Source organism: Amphibalanus amphitrite, unplaced genomic scaffold, assembly GCF_019059575.1.
Source record: "Amphibalanus amphitrite isolate SeventyFive unplaced genomic scaffold, NRLGWU_Aamphi_draft 001702F_arrow, whole genome shotgun sequence".
Lineage (NCBI taxonomy): Eukaryota > Metazoa > Arthropoda > Thecostraca > Balanomorpha > Balanidae > Amphibalanus > Amphibalanus amphitrite.
Genome location: NW_024883195.1, coordinates 18,361 through 36,292, shown reverse-complemented (window position 1 = coordinate 36,292; position 17,932 = coordinate 18,361).

The window sequence follows — 17,932 nt, the reverse complement described above, 5'->3', positions numbered from 1 at the left end:
TTTATGAGGTCCTTACGACAGGGGCGGTGCCAGGGAGGGGTCAGGGTGAGGTCAACAGCGGGAAGGCGTGGAGCTCGGAGGTGTGGTTAATGGTAATAACCACCATGTTTGACTGAATGATCTAATGCATGTTTAGACACCACGATAAACCTTCCTGCTGTACCTTCTCTTCTCTGTCATACCAGTATCTGCATGAAAGTTCCCACATATAGACGAGTGGAGTCTATAGACTCCACTCGTTCCTTCCTAACCGCACTCTGACCCCGTCCGAGCTCCACCCCTCCACAGCGCGGTCCTCTCCGAGCCCCTCGGCTCGCCGCTGTCGGGCCGACAGATAAATCTGACATATCGCGCTTACGTGTCGACCTGGCGCCGGGAGATTGCCGCCGACGGCGATCCGCAGCCGGACGCGTCGACTACGACGTCCGACAGCAATTAACAGCTCATAGTCGAGAACGACGCGGCGGCAGGGACGGGCGGTGGGGAGGAGAGCGGTGGAAAGGGATGGGGAGAGGGTAGAGAGGTGGGGAGGAGGGGAGGGGAGGGGTGAAGAGGGTAGATGGGCGGTGAGGAGGGTGTTAGATGAGAGGCGAAGGGGATGGTGAAAAGGATAGAAATAGAGTGCGGAGCAAATATGAAGAAGACGATAAGGTTAACCCGCGCCCCACTGGGGTCTGTGTATAACACGCCCTACTGGGGGGGGGGGGGGGGGCTATTCATAGCCCCCCCTCCTAACTCCGAAACTGCTGGGCCGATCGTCAAAATTCAAACGGCGTCTGATAGCCCCGGAAAAACTGTCGAGCGAAACCTAATTTCATTGACCTCGAGGTCACCGATGACGTCACAGGTCAGGTCAAAGTAAAAATTATTAGCACTTTGGCTTGTTCACATTTTGGGCTCTGGCCGCCGTCTTACAAGTCAGATCAGGCTCATTTTTGGTTTCCACACTCGTGAACAGATGCTCTAGATACCTTGAGGGTACCAAACTTGTACTTTGATTTTCAGGTCAGGGTCAGGTCATCACAGGTCACGAAAATATTATATCATGCGTCGGTCACGTGACACATGTTTTATGGTCCATTTAGGCCATAGATTTCGAATTTGATGTCGTCTGTGTCATTCAAGGTCATTTTGAGTCGAAATTAGCTTAGGTCAGGTCACTTTCAGGTCAAAAAAGGTCAAATTTTGAAGTTGAAATTTTTCAACAAAAAAGGTGTCTATTGGATGCAGTTTGAGCTCAGGAATACGATGGTGCCATTTATATTGGTGTACGATGCCAAATACGTACTGAAAAATTGATTTGAAAAATTAATAATTGTGAATTTTTTGCAATAATGCGTATAACTTGGCCATTTTTGAAGATATTTAGCTAAAACTTGCTAGAGTTAGTCATAATCATGCGTTCTGTCACATATATTCCGGTTTTTTCGAAAAGTCAAAAACTTTTTGAAAAAAATATAAAAATATAAATTTTGAATATTATTATATAAAATTTTTGAAATTTTCAAAATTTTGAAAATCCGAGATAGCAGTTTGATAGCGCGGTCAATTCTGAGTTCTTTCATGCAAAGAAATTGGATCTAGCTTAAAAACTGAGCTCTTGGGAGCGATTGCTGTGGTTCAATGTTTTGCGTCGAAATCGGACGAACATTACGTCACTCTGACGTCATTTCCGGCCGACCTATAGTAGCTACGAAGTTCAAATTTTGACACAAGGTGTCAAATTAATGCAGCCGAAGGTACTGAAAGTTTGGCGTCGATTCGTCAAGCGGTTTGGAAGTTATTGCAGAAAAACGGGAGGGGGGCTATAAATAGCCCCCCCCCAGTGGGGCGCGGGTTAAAGATGAAGGAGTAGATTCTTACAAACTGCACACATCAGCACATTATGAAGTACACAGGTCAGATAGCGAGAGCGTTATGGTGTGGGCTTTAAGAAATTTGTTTCACTTGGTTCTTCTTGGGGACACATTTCTGGTACCTGAGCTCTTCGCAGCGAACCTGACTGGCTCGTCTTAACAACAGAACATTTCGTTTCTGGTCACGCTGCTCTTCATCATCGGTAGTGACAACTTCAACGCAGCGCTCTTATTGAATCGGTCACCCCTCCCATTATTTTGCGATCCACGTACGTACGTTTCCGGCAAGAGAGAGGGATTCAGTTTGCGTTCGCGCACACTAAAAAGTCTGTGTGACTGTGTGTTGGGGGGGGGGGGGTAGTAGGTAAGGGGTGTGAAACGACCCCAATAATATTCCTGCAACACAAAAGACAGGGTGTTTCCTCCGAAGATAAAAATATAGATGTACCTTTTTTACTGGTAGGTACAGGCTGCTCAAACAAGATAGAAGACAATCGCAAATAAAACTGTTAAAGATTCTCGTGTGTCAGCTGTCAAGTACAGTGCATGTCTATTTTAAAGGTAACTTGACTTACGAAAGAGATCGGATTCACGCTACCGTGTGAGTCCATCTTTCTCCGAAATTCCCACCCTATCACGCAACAAAACGGATATCCGCCCTTCACGACTTAGCATGCTTTGAATATCAATGAACCCTTATCGGCTCGATATTTCAGCAAAACATTGAGCTATAAGTTTCGAAGGCATAATCGGCTCCAGATATATGGATCCGTCGCCGGGGCTTTACCAGGTCAAACAAATGCTGCGCTGGTTCCTGGACGGTTATCATTCTAGACATTTCCTTTTTATTCTTCTGGCTTCTTGGTCTCGAAGCTGAACTAATGCGACGTTTGAAAACATCGCACACTTTCCATGCATCATAAAAACCGGGAGGTCTCTGCGACATATTTCATATTCAGACTGGGGAGAGGAGTGGCAGGGACTCCACTCCGGCGAGCTTCTTTCGTCATTAGCGAACGTGATGCTCATGCCAAGATTATGGCTCACGCTGAGGGATGGGCACAACCCCGCCGGTGATCGGCAATTGCTCTAACTGAATACCAGCACGTCGCCGCCCTGAAGTAATTGCAAGGTTACGACCTGGCAATGAGCTGCCAGCCAGACTTTCACTAAGAAACTTGAACAGTTAATTTCCGATTTAAATATGGCACTGGGATGTCATCAGTTTGTCATAACGTCGATGCAATGTGATATTTGTATAATACACTATTTCTTGCTTACGAAACCGGGCTGTGTGCAATGTTATGTCGAGAAGAGATGCAGGCCGCAGCGCCTTTTCTCCCAAGTTTTTTTTAGTTTAGTCCAGAGCCGTATTCAAAGATCCCCACATGCTCACCCCATTGTTGTAGTGACGTCACCGTCCGGCTGCATCGGTGACGTCTCGTTCCTCGGGCGGTGACGTCACGTGTCACGGGCAGTGCCCGGTCGGGTTCGTCGGTACCGGTATCAGTACCTCTGGCCCACCTCGGGCGCTCGGTAGGTCGGTAATGATGCCGCTCCTGTCCCAGAAGTCATGTCCCCGGGCGACCTGTCATGCTCAATATCTCTCCGATTGGAGGGCGGAAGAATAGTGTGGGCAGGGGGGGGGTAATTATAAGACAAATCACGATCAGCGAGACTATGTATGTATGTATGTATGTATTGACGATCAAGAGCAATCCACAATCGGCGTGGCGATTACACTCCGGACTCCGGAGCTAGTTAAGAGCAGGCACAGACTGCACTGCGCGCAGGTAACAGATTCATTTATGTGGTTTGATTCCTTGTCGGACTCGTCCGCTGTCGCTCTCTCCATTCCTCCTATAGTTAGCTGTGAATGTGCTGGTCAAAAACTTTAGCCATGGCAACTTGCGAGGACTTACCATGGACCTGCTACATTATACATGTCAGATTTGCCGTCAGGTCTGATAAGGGTTTAGATAATAATTCGCCCGATTTACATGAGCCCAGAATAACAACTGAAACTGGGTTCCAAGAAGTTCTCAAAACTGGGTTCCAAGAAGTAGGCATATTTATGCAAAGTAGGCCATTCCCTTCATACGTTTCATCCGTTGTATTTCCCGCTAACATATAGACAGACTTCAAAGCACCTTTATAACATCAGCAAGCCGACGCAATGAGATTGTCTCTCGGTGTCCCAAGTCGTGCACCTTTCGCTGAACCACCATTACCGACACAAGTCTGTCTTGAGCCGCCCATCCTTATGATTCTCTTCAAAGCTCCGTGGCTCGCCATATAAGATCCGTGTGCCTCCCTCCCCGGCCCCCCTCTCCGGGGCAGACAGCCGCCTTAATTTGGTCATCAAAGCACGCCGACAGGCAAACACTGAGATGAAACGGCTATCAAGTCGTGCCGGAGCGGGGCACGGCACCGAGCTCCGCTGAGCGCCGCTGCCAGCTCGGTAAAGTGCCCACCGCGCTCGTAAACTCCGCACGGTAAACAGATTTGCCTTGGCAGCAGCCGACGCCGCGCTGCAAAAAGACAACTACTAAAATTTGAGCTAATTTGCAAGGTTACGACCGGTGTGCTTTGTGTTTCGGCGGCAGCGTGAAAGTATTGGCAGGCACACTGACGTTTTTGTTGTTGGTGCGATATTGATGATGTGGCGGCAACTCCGGATGGGAAATTCATTTATCCAGTGATGGCAGCCTTCATAGGGAAGCTGTGTAGGAAGATTAATATGAAAACTGTGCTCTAACTTCCTTCTCTGATATGTCTCTGTTAAAACAACACTCAGTATATCCCCATTACGAAAACAGGGCCGGCCGTATCTCATATTATCTTGATACAGACGAGGCTAAACGACATTCTGTGAGATATACGGACTGTTAGTGTCGACACAAGATAGCACTCCCGCCATTTGTTATAATTCCTCTGATTATTTATATCCGTGTAATAAATATACCGTCTGAAATGCGTGGCCGAGTCGTGATGTCTTTTGATTAAGTCCATAATCGACGATTCAGCGATTAATCAGACATTGATGAACCCATCACCAAAATCGCTAAATCACAAGTGAAAGCTTTATAGCCAGTAGCTTTGCGGCATCAGAACAGAATGTATTCACATCTAGATACCTCAGCCGATATCGATGGGGCTCCTTTCCTGTTGACGTTTCCCTTTTGGTAACGTCGTACATGCATAAATAGTATGCTTAGCTCCTTGCAAAAAAAAGTATGATAAGACACTCTGTATGCGTAGCTCAGCTTGAGAGAGACTTAGGATTGCGTGCACCTCACCGGCATCCTTTGTCCACCGTGATCTATATTTATGACACCAGCACATTATCAACACACTCATTCGTTACGGCAATAAATCACAGGCAAAATACTGTCGCGCCATTTCCAGCTTACCTACTAAAAATGAGCACAACGCAAAACTGGACGCTTCCCCGTTTGTGATAAATAGCAACATGAATTTGCATTATCGGTATAGAAGACACACACAAACACAGACCAGCGCGTGTCGTTGCATTGCAATGCTCGTTGCTGTTTTTGATATCCCTTTTATGGCGCGTTCTGTGCAAGTTGTTTTTCGCCTCTTTTTTGTTAATGCTGCAGTAACGCATGTGTTAAGTCCCCTGGATAAATCACATATATAAGGGTATACAGACACCAGACAGGGTACGTGAAAGCAATGCACCCACATCAGCAAATTATTGATCCCACTTATGCCAAAAAACGAACCATTGTGGAAAAAATTCCATAAAATGGGCCATGTTAGTAAGACATCAGTTCTTGCTCTCCTTTTTCTGAGGGAAGAATGATTCATTCATCATTCCTCCTAAATGATACACCACCCATCCGTTAGGACCATTCTCATGTTTCTCATGTTTTTGTCTATGTAAAAATGTTTTCACCACGAGACCAAAACCTCTGACGGAATACCATCACAGTGGTAGTCCGTCCTCAGACGGGCCACAGCCCTCGCTGCATTTCGCCTTCACTCATTTTCCTAAGCGGCTCAAGTTAGCTCGCCTTTAATGGCGTTAGCCAATCTGAGAAGCTGTTTTCCCTCTCTGCGAACACTGTCTAAGAGATGTCGCGAATCCCCGGGATGTGAGGTGACTGTATCGCGTACATTACCGTCCCGTCGCCCTGGGACTCCGTAGCATAATGGAGAGGCAGTGAAGCCCGCATTTGGGCTTTATTTAAACGCCCAGGTGAGTGTGCCCAAGGCGAGTGGACGTCTAAATGTGTCCCCGGACTGCTCATATCGAGAGAGCATCTGGACATGTGAGATTTACCCAACAAGCTCGGCAATTTTGAGCCGGAATGTAAGTGATACATACCGTATCTTATTGGGTGTCCTCTTTGACGACCAAAATAGGCACTAGCTTTACGCTATATTACATTGCTTGAATAATAGCTAAAAGCACATACAAGAATAATGACTACTCAACTTCTCACCTACTAATTACTGAGTGCTAAATGTCTAAAGCACTACAAAGAGCCCACCTTCAGGTCACTGATCTAAGACAGACGGGCTGACCAATTACATTCGCTCCTGCTCTGACAGCTTCAGTGAGTGACCGGCGCGGTTCGGCGGTCGGTAAATAATTAACCCGAGCCGTATCGTGACGGAAACACCCATCACCGCGAGCCCCCTCCCCCCCTCCCTCACGTCATGTAAGTGGCACATATCCGCACCGGCCGGTCATTCGCAGAAGCTCGCCTGCCGATGGACCCACATCTAATTATGATGATGCATTTCGGGTGTGAAGCCCACCAGTGCCAGTGGGGTAGCTCCACGGCAGCACTCGGGGTCGGCTATTTTTGGAAGTACGGGAACCGTCTGTAAGGTGCGGTCATTTCCCGGTAAGAAGCAGGCTCTTCGGAGGCATAACTACTTCTGAATAGTGCGGAATTGGTGATTTAAATGATCAACGCAAGATGTCATTTTGTCAGGGCTGAACTAACTTCAGTCCCCAGAAGTCACATTGGTATCGGTCAAAACACAGACGTGATCATTATGCTTATATTGATAGCTTTTGTAGCTTTAACCCTCGCCGGCCGAGGGGGGGGGGGGGGCGGGTGCCGCCCCCCCCCATAGGGTTTTTTCGCGATAGCTCCGAACACGCTGGCGATAGAGAGCTGAAACTTGGCATACCTGACCTTTGATCCAAGCCGGATCTTTTGACACCAACCGCATTTTTGGGTCAGGTCAGGTCACTGACCTATGACGTCATAAGTGAACCTCTGCACGGTCTTCAGATGTCGCAACTTCGCAACGCCCTCACTGCCAGAGGAGATGTCACAGGGAAATGAAACTTGCAGGATCTAGTACCCATTATGAGTCCCACAACTTGTATATCTCGGATTTTTCCTAAAGGTCATATGAGGTCCGGTCATTTTCGTGACCTCACCATTATAAGTCAATGGGGAAAAATGAAAACTGCTATTCTGGCGCCGGGAACGATCTCCAACTATCTCAAGCACACAGAATCGTGATTTGATGCACTCCTTGCAAGGTTAGATGCGTCACTTTTGCAATGTTGACCTTGCGTGACGTCATTTATGACGTCATCAAGGTCATATTAGTTTTTCGTCAATAACTCTTGATCAAATTAAGCTAGCGAGTCGGGAAAGCCACCAATGGACTCAGGAAGACCTACCGAATCGAATGATATGCGACATGACCTCTTTCGACCAACTTCGTGACCTGGGGGTGCTGACCTGACCTTGACCTGAGGTCAACACCCCAAGTTGACCTGACCCGGACAAAAAGTATATCATTCGACGCGCCTGAGCGAGACAAACACGATGCTGCCAAAATCGGCGCTCTGCGGCCGTTTTTTGCGAAGTTATTCACCAAAAACTGAACCGTACCTTGGGGCACTTGACCTGACCTCAGAGGTCACCGGTTGACCTAGGACCTTAAAATCGGGTACCAATCTCTGCGTCTCGTAACGGCGCACACGCTCGTTTTTTCCGCGACGCGCTAGCTCCACCAGGGGCGAAACGGCGAGGGGGGGTCGTACCCGCCCCCCCCCCTCGGCCGGCGCATATGTAGAAAACCAATAGGTCCGGCGAGGGTTAAGTAGTTTTTTTTGGTTTCTTGATAGTTACTTTGATGCTCGAAGTCGAACAAAGGATTTTTTATCAAATCAAGTTTCCTGTTTCTTTTACGGACTAAATCAATTATGTTGTCTAGACGTTGAAAACGTGGCAGGAACACAAAGCGCGAATCCAAACACAGCTCTCACGGACCACCACCAAAGGGGCCATCCTTTTCATGGGCGGGCCTGTCTATGTAGAGAGCAGCAATTAAATAATGGCGATTGGTGATTGGGAATACAAGACAGTCATTGAGTTGTTGCTGGCTGTTGGCAGTGGAAGAGGGATTTATTTAAATGCAGATGTACAACGGTAGTAAGCTTTTCGCCCTGTTTTCATCACCATTCTCTTTTTCACTTTTTTACAATTCTTTCTTTTAACTACCACCATGAAGGAAGTTGTTTTTCCTCGACAAGTTAAAACTCGCACCATCTTAAAACGCGGCATTTTAAGCCGAATGTCAACTATTACCTTTAATCTTAAGTCGTCCGATGGGTCATCAACCGTCGTGATTTCGTCTATTGATCCCCACCATCCATGAGACGACCCTTTAATCATGAGCAGCAGATCACGGACCCGTCCGCCGGCGGCAGCTCCGCTGAGCCTCTCTGCCCGGTATCAGTTGGGCAGCACCTTTTCCCGCTTGCATCAGAAGCGTCCCGTCTGATGTCGGGAGCCGGCCGGGCGCGCATCTAATCTGCAGTCTGGGACGGACAGTTCTCCGAACCGAGCGCCGACCACCGCTGCAATCTCACTTCAGGCGCGGCGGCCGCCCGAAGCCGCCTGTAATCTACTCGTGCCGTGCCGTCCGACGGTAGCCCACTTGGCTGGACGGTGCGCCGAATGGACCCCGCAATGGTACCCCCCTACCCACCCCCGGCGGAGGTCACATCTTCAGACACGTGCTGGGCGGCTGGACCACAGGTCTTCCGACTGGGCGGTTCACGGGACTGCACGTGTCATGTCAGACCACCCAGCACCGGCCGCCTGCTGCATGGGAGGATTGATTTTCAACAGGTTCAGCGTCTTTAATCTCCGAGTTTTCTTAAAAGATACATCATAACCAGCTCATTTTAATCTCTGATGTACAAACAGCAGCTTGAGCCAAATGAAACTGTTTTGATCGATCCGCATATCTTACGCTATGGAATGGTAAATCAAAGCTGCAAATTTATTCATTGATTGTTTTACAAACCGCAGTAAGGCCTGTCACCACGACAATTGTAGTAACCAAGACGAATCTGATGCCGATTGGCGTGATCAATATCGTAGCGTGGCATTTGTTGGCCATGGAATGGAAGCCACATTGACTTCCATTGGCAATTCTCAATAAGCAATTCAGGGGCCATTTTCGCAGTGCTCAGCTCTCTAAGATTGATGCCCCGTCACTTTAAGACTCCCCGGAGCAGGCTTCGGTCGGAAGAGAACAAATTTCGTATCAAAAGCTGAATGCCAAACCTCGGGGCGCCGCTGAAATTGCCGTCTCCATTGAGAGACGCGGCGCTTCATTCAGTCGCCGCGGCGCCCCACCTGAATGCGGCGCTGAAATATCCGCGAAAATCATCGCCAACAAGCGTGCCACTCGAGTGCATCACCTTCGGTCGAGAGTGGGGTGGGTGGCGGGTGAATGAGAGACCACCCCCGCCCCGGCCCCCGCTCCGGCTCGTCGGACAGACATTGTGCGGACCTACACTGGGCCGTGGCTTTCATCTGAGGAGCGGGCGAATCGGGCCGTCCGCCCCCTGCGCTCGAGCCAGGAGGTGGGGTCTGCGCGGGCCCATCCTATGCCTCTCCTAGCCAGGGGCTGGCGGCTGCGCCGGGCCCATTCGCTGGGCACATTTTCCGGCCTCTCCGAGTGCCCGCGCGGCGGAGCTCTCAGAGGCGAAGCGCGCAGTCTTTGTTCGAGCTCGGGCACCAATCTCTGCTGAAGACACGGTCAGAATGGGCCGGATTCGCGTATGTAAATACTCTGGGCTGCGGTATTGTCATACAGAGCTGGCTATCCCGCCGCCTCGCCCCGCAGTTCGCTCGCGATGACAGCAACGGAAAGGGCTCAACTGATGCTGGCTGCAGGATTTACCATCAGTACCGTCCTCTGTTTTGACGGGCAAACGAACGCTGTGTAAATACTCCGCGAGTAATGCGTCCCGGTTTTCTTTTTCGTATTAACGTCGCTGTTTGCTCAGGGGAAATACGTCCAATGATGACGAGGCTGGAGGAAAGCCAACAGTCGCAGAAGGGGCAGCGCCAGGGCTCGGCCAGCTCCTTATGAAATGATACAAGGTATTGTATTTCCCTGCTTTATTGCTTCGTGAATGGACGAGCACTAAATCCTTATTACCTCTTTTATAACATGGCCTTCTGAGAAGCACTCCTGCCAAGCGTGAGATACGGTTTGTATCATACATTACGTTTTGTGATATGTGTGGCGACATAGACGCAGACGAGACGGATACAGTCCCGGCACAGTGATAAGTGGAACCGAGACGATCAGGATATCGAGCTCATGGTTTTCAGGACCGCTCTTTTTTACTCAAAACATACACAGCACTCTAAAGGAGATGGCCATGCTATTTATTAGAGTCAAGATGGCTATGAGAATTGGATACCGATATCGAAATCGATTCCCATGTCAAGACATAGGAAACATTCCGGTGCTCCTGCAGATTATCTTGCACTTCTCAAAATCCTCAGAGCACATGTGACTTATGTACCCATGTCACTTAACGTTAAACTAACGCAGCTGGGTGCACTTCGCGCCTATGTAGGGATTGGACGATCGCTGCTAATTGACGTTGTTTTGCATTTAACATATTTTTAGCTCTTATCAATATACTCTCGTCACATGTTAGGCAAGCGCCGCTCTTCGTCTTTTCGCTTCACTTATTAAATTTTACTCATAAAATTATTTCCAAAAGCACCAGCATTCTGACTATCACTACGTTTCCATGATACGTCTAAATCGATTTAGCGAAATTTCACGTGTGTTTTCCCGGAAACTATTTATCTTATGCAAAAAATGAGCGTATATATGGTTTTGGCTAGCACCTAATCCTATATTTACATTTTTAAATTACGCCTAAATGCTATGAAGGAGCAAATCCATTTTTCAAAATCGGCTTAGATTGTGCCATGGAAACGTAGCCTATATCTACATACATGCATGCATTTCCTTTTGAATGGATCATAAAATGTGTTTAGCCCGCAATTCAGTGTTTTGAAAATCCAGTTTTCTAGGAGACTGCAGCTGCACGGGGCGCACGCCACCATTTGTTTAGTCGGTCAATTTGTGTGCATAGCTGAACGGTTCGCTACGGCCGGCGTTTCCGATACCATTTATTTTGGAGGATCATCTCGGGCGGCCAGACAGACATGGGAGCTGCCATATGGCGGCACGGGAAACTCCAGATGGTCGCTTCGAGACGGATACGGCGAGCAAACAAGGCGCGCGCCGCAACAAAGGCAGTCAGAACGCAAAAAGTGAAAGCTGGCTGCTCAGAAAGAAAGCCATTAGGTCGGTGTCTTGGAATAGTTCCAGCCAAACCGACCATTTACACATGACGCATGAAAAAATGTAATTCATGGACTTTGTAAGTGATGACAGTTTGGCTGAGTTTCTGATCACTTTAATAGTATTTTTGTGATGATTTTTTTTTTCACGCTTCCCGTAAGCGCCCACATACAGCTGCAATGCTCATTGAACATAAAGCCGACATTACTCTGTTCGAATAGCGTCAGTCTTCGCCCTGCATATATACGGCTGCCATTCTTATACTGTAACCACCTTGTACACAGCGTTCCGGGGACTTCCGTTCAGAAGGATCGCCGTAACACCATCAGCAAAGCCTGTTGCAGAGCGGCCAAACAATGTCAAAGCTGGCTCTGAGCTGCCGGCTTTGAGGCTCGGCTGATGTTGTGTCGAAAAGAAGCACGACTTTTGGTTACCTCGCCCCGGCAGAGATGGATCACACGCGCCGAGCTGCTTTTGAACAAGTCTCACACAGGTCCCCCACGAAAAAAAGCATTCTTGGGGTGTGGATGGACACGAGAACACTAAAAACACTTCACGAGCTTAAACACACTCATGCACTGAAGGTTTTTGCCTACATAACGTCCACCACCCGTAGGTACTACCGAGTACCGACTACTGACAGCGAACAGCTTCCGTAGCAGTTGTGATCTTGGATGTGATATGAGATGCAGCATGTTGCAGACAGCTCACAGCAAGATAAATGCATTGGCAGGATAAGTAAAAACGAGGACGCCACATGGGCTGAATATGGAGGATATAGGCCCTTTCAAGATGATTTTAACATTAATTGTAAAGCAAGTGCATTGAAAGAAATAAACATAGGGGAGAGTGGGGCAAAGCGGCCACCCTAACGCTTCTCACGATGCCAACGCTTGATTTTTAAACTTGGAAAGATTCTTTCTATACCAATGTGATCCCTATTAAGTTGTCTTTTATGTCAACTGCGTTTTATTTCCAAAGGCGTTCACATATGAAAGATATTGACAAAACTTTGAACCTATGCATATTGGCCACTTTGCCCCATACCCTGGGGCAAAGCGGCCACCGGCGTCTTCTCAAGTCCCGATATGAGAAACAAAATAGTTGCCTCGTGTACGACTAGGGTATTTGATGGTGACAAGGTTAAGCGAGGATGGATGTTTACTTTATCATCTTCCACCTGTAGGTAAGCAAAGAGAGGATTTTCATGAAAATAAACATTTAATTGCATTATTTGGTAACTCATGCAACTGAAAAGTGGCCAAGATGAATGCATGACGACACATTTGAATATAAATAATGTTTTTTATCCAGATGGAAGCAACTTATGGCCAATTGGGGGGTGGCCACTTTGCCCCGGCCACTTTGCCCCGCGCATAACGTCCGAGACAAAAATATTCCAGCTTAGCTATAAGTGGGGTAAAAAACATTAAAATTGGTAGAATACATGTACGATAACCATGCAATGCATGAACAAGAACGCTTACAAAAATTCCAAACGGTTATGGAATAACAAAACATTTAAAAATTGTAAACATAGTTGGTAACCTGGCAAGAAATGCTTTTCCGTGTTTCACAGAACAATGGTGATGGGCCTGAAACCCCGGTCTGGCTCATTCGAACGACCGTGAAGAGAAGGATAATTGGAAACCATAAATTGGAACTGACGCCAGCTATGAAGGGCTAAAACGATGGGTGGCCGCTTTGCCCCGGGTGGCCGCTTTGCCCCACTCTCCCCTACGGCAAATGGCTGCTTATCCCTTTGGCGATTGCCCCCCCCCCCCCCCATATACAATTTATGTAACAGCTGCATACATTTCATTTGTTATGCATCCAAGCAATAGTTAAAAGAAAAAGTGACTGTTGTGCTCGGAATGTTATGAAAGTGATAAAACATCCTAATACGCAGTAAAAAGACACATATTTCCTTATTTTGATATAAAGACAAAACAGGACGCGATTGTTGGACATGAATTGGCATTTCTCTCGTAGCTTTGAGTTTTATTTTCTAATAAGTGCTGGGCGCTATGATTTAGAGCGGCCATTGGAAAGCAGTGACCTGAACGAAGCACTAAAGTGGACGGTAGTTAACGGCTCCAGAGTGCCGAAAGAAGGCCGGCGTGAAGGTCAAGCACAAACTACGAGCAATCGGACCAGTATTCACGACCGTGTCATGTGTCGTTGCCAGGTGAATTAACGTACTACGTAGTGGCGTAAAAACCGCCAGTGAAATGAATCCACACGTCTTCGACACCAATAATGCAAATCGTGAAAGGGCATTTCACGGCTTATGAGCCGCAATAAAGTCGTCCAGGAGCGCTGCTCGATTGGGGAATAATGTCTTGATGGTAGCTGCAAGTGCCGCTTATAGCCGGTGCCGCACTAGACCGATGAAGTGAAGCTGCGATTACCCCCTTACCCTGCTGCCATTAGAACCGTAGGAGCTGTAAATGCCGTCGCTGCAACCCCACTCTATCCTCGCTGTTGACCGCCCCGCCGTCGCCTGTGTTCGATCATCCCTCTGTCTGGCGTCGGGCGGCGACCGATGGCCGCTATATTGACCGAGCTCAGTCTGTTGACCACTCTCTCGGCCAGTCCACAGGCGGTCCTCTCACCGTGCGATCGGCCGTCTGTCTGTTTACCGCTCCTGCCGGGGCTGCTGGTGCGGGCGGGGGGTGGGAGGGGAGCGCTCGGCACTCTGCTCACGTTCCCGGCTGTCGATGGCTGCCGCACGCCGGCACCGATCAGGCAGAGGTGATGGTCTGCAGAGGCGCCGCCGCGCCGGCCGCAGATCGTAGGATGATTGCAGCCGCGCCGAATGGACGCGGCCGTAACTGGGGCAGCGGCGGCAGCTACGGCTGTGGCAGGAAATACTGGAGTAAACTATACTGCCGCAACTGCTGCTGCTGAAGCAGGATATACCGTAAATATGCAAGCCGCCATCCCAGCTGCCGCAGTTAAAACAGGATATTTGGTATCTGGATACTGGATAGTATATAAACCTCCTCCGCAGGTGGAGCTGCAGCAGCAGCTAATACGGCTGTAGCGGGATTACGACTGTGTTATTTAAAGTGCAACTGCAAGCTGGTTACACCTCAGTTAGATGAGCCACGACAACTAGAGCAGCTGGTGCAACCAAGGAAGTGTAACTGAGTAGCTCTTACGAAGCCGCTGCAATTGTAGGGTCTGTGTAACACAATCACCCCGCTGTCGATACCGTAATGAGCTGTTGTAGCCGTGGCAGCCGTAACAGTCGTAGCATCAGTTGCAGTCACCACCGAAAGGAGCCGTAGTCGCAGTATAAAGTCGTGGGTATTGAGTAAGTTAACTACCATTTATTGGTATCTGAGCGCTTTAATTTAACAGCCATGTCCGCCCCGGTGACTCGATAGTCTATCCAATAAACCTTGACCTACCCATTCAGACTACTATTTGTGTATTTGGCAGCGAGGTGTTGGCCCGGTCCGTGGCAGTGACATTGATCTCGGCGCGGGGGTGTCTCGTGTGTCCAATTCCGCGCGAGTGGAGTTCAGTGCTTGTGAGAGCCATTCGGAGGCAGTGGGAATGCCGCGTGCGTCCCGTCGGGGTTCGCTATCACGGCCTTTGGCAGAAGACCAGCGCCGAGCGCGGTTCGGGGAGGGGCAGGAGTCGAATATGTGTATAGAGATAGTGAGATTTTTTATTTGGTTGGTGAATATATACATCTAGCTGGAACCTAGTCAGACTTGACCCTTATAATTGTCGAAATTCTGACTAAGTATTGATGAATATATGTATGTATTTTTCCAATGATATCATCTTCATTATCCTAGTGAAAAGGTGCAGAAATACTGCCGTTTCGTGGGCTAGAAAGTATGTTCCTATCCCTCAGTTTAACTCAGTGGAACAGCCCATCCCACCCTCTAGACCAGCGTGTCTCCGCTGTCTCGAACAAAGCGCCTCCGCCCTCTCAAACAATGCGTCTCCGGTGTCCCGGACAATGCCGCCACGGTCCGACTGCAGTGTTCGATTCGACCAGTGCTAGTGCCCGGCCGCCGCCGGGCGGTCCGTTAAATCCCGCCGCTATTGAGTCAGCCGTTCGGCAACAGATGTGGCGGACAAAATCGCGCCGGTCTCTTCGAATTTATATCCGACGGCTGCCGGCTAAATTATCGGTGCGCCATTGAAAGTGTCTCGCCAGCCACCGGGTGTTGTTTTAGAACGAGCTAAGCCTGTCCGATCTGCTCTCGAGGCGGGCTTCGAGCGGCCTTTCAGTTGAAGAGGCGCAGCCACGCCACCGCCCAGGGAAATGCCGTTTTGACAGTGAACTCGGCTTTTTCGACGAGCGCCGCTTCGTCGACCTTTGTCTGAGAGGAGCCCCGGAGTGGGCTGAATCGTTCCCGCGTTTAGGCGCGTGAAAATGCGCTGCGAGAATGGAATGTTCTGCCGGCAGCCGGAGTGCTGGCCAAAAGGCCGTCTGCACACGACCTGCATATTGAAGCGCAGCAACTTCGCAGGTAGTTATTCCCATGCATTAAGCTGCGGGGAAAATGGCGCTCGATGCGGAGAGAGTCTTGAAATAATGGTCCTGCTAAGACATGAGCATTAACGGTCGGTATACGTGTTCCACCGAAAGGTTAGGTCTTCATTTCGTAACACATCTCCATACTACTTTCACACTAACTTTGTTGGCAACTGCCTAAGTTTGGAGATTCGGAATGCGATTTTAAGGGAACCAGGCTGCACGCCGTGCATTTTCCGGATAGTTGCTGGCTAATAGTAGTCCATCGAGGCTAATGGTCTCATAACACGATAACGGCCTTATAATGTTAGCGTCATAATGGGAGCATCAGGTCTGCCCTATCGAAATGCCAGCGTGAAAAAAGACCAGGCTGGTTGTCTGGGAATTACTGGCATGAAATGAGGTGGCTAGAAGCCAAGAGATACCGTGTCTGCTTTTCTGAGTCGTGGTTTTATTGATAGCGCCTGTTGTGGCGTTTCATACCTATATAAGCTGAAAACGTAGATAAGTAAAGCCTGAAGCCAGCCTGCTGATAAGTAAAAGATCAAGCATTGGTTAAGTCATAGACCTCTACATACCTATGTATGTAGAGGTCTATGGTTAAGTAGATTGATATATGTAGATGAGTGGCAAGACGATAGTTTCATAGCTTACCACGTTTGAAAGCGACAGTTAGGTCTGAAGTTTTGTATCCTTATAAGTAATCTCACATCGCTCTTTTACCCGTAACATCATATACTTAAGCTTATTTCCCTTCCGATCCTAGAAAATCGTCTCGATCAAGATTTATTTGTCACTTTGGGCGACTTTGGGCCATTTCTGCGTCTCAACTTATTTGGAAAAGCTAGCGTTTTTGGCAGCAGCTATTTTTATGCGGTAAGCCTGACGACACTCGTAGAGTTTTTTAAGAGCTATAAGCGTCTTATAACTTTCCATCAGGATGTCTCTATGAACAAACTTTGTGAACAGCCTAAAATTGAGACGGTAGAGCAGTTTAACTAAATCAGATAGGGTGTGCTTATATCTTCTCATTATGACCAAATCAAGTATTAACTAGTAATGTCACGGATCTATCCTACAGCACTGCACAGGGACTTTCTCACTTATACCCACTCAGTATCGCAGCAATATAATGAATTCCTAGTGGCTACGCGACTAATCTCCCCTAGCAGCGACATTATTGAGTCCGACCAATACGACTGCCTGGCACGCAGCGCGTCCACTCACTCGGTGAGCGCCCGCTCTCACTCTGCTGTGAGAGGGAGGGTGAGAGCGGCCCGCACCGAGCCGGCGCCACCCTTTGTACGACCAAATTGAGCCCGACGCAAGGCGCAGCCCCAGACGGAAGCGGGCGCGACGCTGAAAGACCGCAAATCCAATACCGGCCATTTGCATCGGCCGAGCGGCCGCTTGGGGGGAGGCTTAGGGCAGTCGGAGCCGGAGGAGAGCGGGATGAGAGGAAGGGAAGGGTGCGGGAGCGACAGGGACATGCGGGGACAGATAGGGAGAGAAGCGGGGTTAGTGGTGATCCGTGAAAGAATGACTATGATATAGTCTATAGAAAAGGGTATGAGATGATCTGGATGAACAGATGAGCATGTGAGGCAGATGAGTATTGAAATTTTGTTGTGGAATACTGGAATTGAGATAGCTCATTTTTTTTTAGGACCAATGTTGAATCAGATCAACCAATGTTACCTAAACATGCATCAGTATCACCTACTGAAATAAGTGTTTCCCCACCGTAAGTGGTTCCTCAAGTGTAAGGCGGCTCTGCACGTGATGTTATTTAACTGGCCCGTTAACATGCTGAAATGATTTGTCAGGCTTTGCGTGACCTTTAGTTGGAAGATTGACGACAGCCAAACCCCAACTAATTAAAGCCTCGTGGGAGGCGCCCAGATGGTGCTGGGCCGTGCACGAGGCCGGCCAACTTGGCCCCTGAATC